Here is a 3056-nt window from a genome sequence, read left to right as displayed (position 1 = left end):
TACAGCCATTTTATAAATTAGACAATGAGAAACGTATTTAATATCTCCAAGCATCAAAGTTATGTAGCTAGTGAGTGGGTGAGCCAAGACTTCAACTTAGGTATCGTGTTCTAAGCTCCCTACACTTACCTTAAGATATGTTGCCATTCACTGACATTTTTTTCTATTATAACCCAAAACTCTTTACTTCTAAAGCACCAGAATATCCTCATATTTCATCACGTTTCTAATTGTAGATATTTGTTTGCTTAGAACACGAAGTTAACTATTAAAATTCTAATGATAAAGAAATGATAGTTATTAGATTGGGAACTATAATGTCACTCTAAATTGTGTTTGATATTCTGATAATAGATAATGAATTATAATCTCACTTGGAAAGAATTCAGTGCAACTCCTCATTTAATGAAATGGCTACTTCTCTGTGTGACATTTCATTACAACACCAGAATCAAGGACTTAAGAATTTCTTTTTCCTCCTATTATTCAAGAAATATTACAAAAATGCAGTTTCAGTATCATTAGGGGGGTCCTCAATGGTGAAAAACTGAAAGCATTTCCACTAAGATCAGGAACAAGACAAGGTTGCCCACTTTCACCACTCTTATTCAACATAGTTTTGGAAGTTTTAGCCACAACAATCAGAGAAGAAAAAGAAATAAAAGGAATCCAAATCGGAAAAGAAGAAGTAAAGCTGTCACTGTTTGCAGATGACATGATACTATACATAGAGAATCCTAAAGATGCTACCAGAAAACTACTAGAGCTAATCAATGAATTTGGTAAAGTAGCAAGATACAAAATTAATGCACAGAAATCTCTGGCATTCCTATACACTAATGATGAAAAATCTGAAAATGAAATTAAGAAAACACTCCCATTTACCATTGCAATGAAAAGAATAAAATATCTAGGAATAAACCTACCTAAGGAGACAAAAGACCTGTATGCAGAAAATTATAAGACACTGAGCAAAGAAATTAAAGATGATACAAATAGATGGAGAGATATACTATGTTCTTGGATTGGAAGACTCAACATTGTGAAAATGACTCTACTACCCAAAGCAATCTACAGATTCAGTGCAATCCCTATCAAACTACCACTGACATTTTTCACAGAACTAGAACAAAAATTTCACAATTTGTATGGAAACACAAAAGACCCTGAATAGCCAAAGCAATCTTGAGAACGAAAAATGGAGCTGGAGGAATCAGGCTCCCTGACTTCAGACTATACTATAAAGCTACAGTAATCAAGACAGTATGGCACTGGCACAAAAACAGAAATATAGATCAATGGAACAGGATAGAAAGCCCAGAGATAAACCCATGCATGTATGTTCACCTTATCTTTGATAAAGGAGGCAAGAGTATACAGTGGAGAAAAGACAGCCTCTTCGATAAGTGGTGCTCGGGAAACTGGACAGGTACATGTAAAAGTATGAGATTAGAACAATCCCTAACACCATACAAAAAATAAGCTCAAAATGGATTAAAGATCTAAATGTAAGGCCAGAAACTATCAAACTCTTAGAGGAAAACGTAGGCAGAACACTCTGTGACATAAATCACAGCAAGATCCTTTTTGATCTACTTCCTAGAGAAATGGAAATAAAAACAAAAGTAAACAAATGGGACCTAATGAAACTTAAAAGCTTTTGCACAGCAAAGGAAACCATAAACAAGACGAAAAGACAACCCTCAGAATGGGAGAAAATATTTGCAAATGAAGCAACTGACAAAGGATTAATCTCCAAAATTTACAAGCAGCTCATGCGGCTCAATAACAAAAAACGAACAACCCAATCCAAAAATGGGCAGAAGACCTAAATAGACATTTCTCCAAAGAAGATGTACAGATTTCCAACAAACACATGAAACAATGCTTAACATCATTAATCATTAGAGAAATGCAAATCAAAACTACAATGAGATATCATCTCACACCAGTCAGAATGTCCATCATCAAAAAATCTACAAACAATAAATGCTGGAGAGGGTGTGGAGAAAAGGGAACACTCTTGCACTGCTGGTGGGAATGTAAATTGATACAGCCACTATGGAGAACAGTATGGAGGTTCCTTAAAAAACTAAAAATAGAACTACCATATGACCCAGCAATCCCACTCCTGGGCATATACCCTGAGAAAACCAAAATTCAAAAAGAGTCATGTACCAAAATGTTCATTGCAGCTCTATTTACAATAGCCAGGAGATGGAAGCAACCAAAGTGTCCATCAACAGATGAATGGATAAAGAAGATGTGGCACCTATATACAATGGAATATTACTCAGCCATAAAAAGGAACGAAGCTGAGTTGTTTGTATTGAGGTGGATGGACCTAGAGTGTGTCATACAGAGTGAGGTAAGTCAGAAAGAGAAAGACAAATACCGTATGCTAACACATATATATGGAATCTAAGAGAAAGAAAAGGTCATGAAGAACCTAGGGGTAAGACGGGAATAAAGACACAGACCTACTAGAGCATGGACTTGAGGAAATGGGGAGGGGGAAGGGTAAGCTGTGACAAAGTGAGAGAGTGGCATGGAAATATATACACTACCAAATGTAAAATAGATAGCTAGTGGGAAGCAGCCGCTTGGCACAGGGAGATCAGCTTGGTGCTTTGTGACCACCTAGAGGGGTGGGATAGGGAGGGTGGGAGGGAGGGAGAGGCAAGAGGGAAGAGATATGGTAACATGTATATGTATAGCTCATTCACTTTTTTATAAAGTAGAAACTAACACACCATTGTAAAGCAATTATACTCCAATAAAAATGTTAGAAAAAATAAAAATAAAAATAAACTAGAGATAAACAGCAAAAGAAAAAAATATATCATTAGGGTGTACTTAAACTACGGGGTGTTACAAGATCTTATATCTGGGATAATGTCTGCATTAAAGAATCTATGTCGGGCTTCCCTGGTGGCGCAGTGGTTGGGAGTCCGCCTGTCGATGCGGTGGACGCGGGTTCGTGCCCCAGTCCGGGAAGATCCCACATGCTGCGGAACGGCTGGGCCCGTGAGCCATGGCCGCTGGACCTGCGCGTC

This window comes from Aethalodelphis obliquidens, unplaced genomic scaffold, assembly GCF_003676395.1.
Source record: "Aethalodelphis obliquidens isolate GAN/ISIS:26980383/991018 unplaced genomic scaffold, ASM367639v1 scaffold20, whole genome shotgun sequence".
NCBI classification, from domain to species: domain Eukaryota; kingdom Metazoa; phylum Chordata; class Mammalia; order Artiodactyla; family Delphinidae; genus Aethalodelphis; species Aethalodelphis obliquidens.
This window is presented reverse-complemented; position numbering follows the sequence as displayed.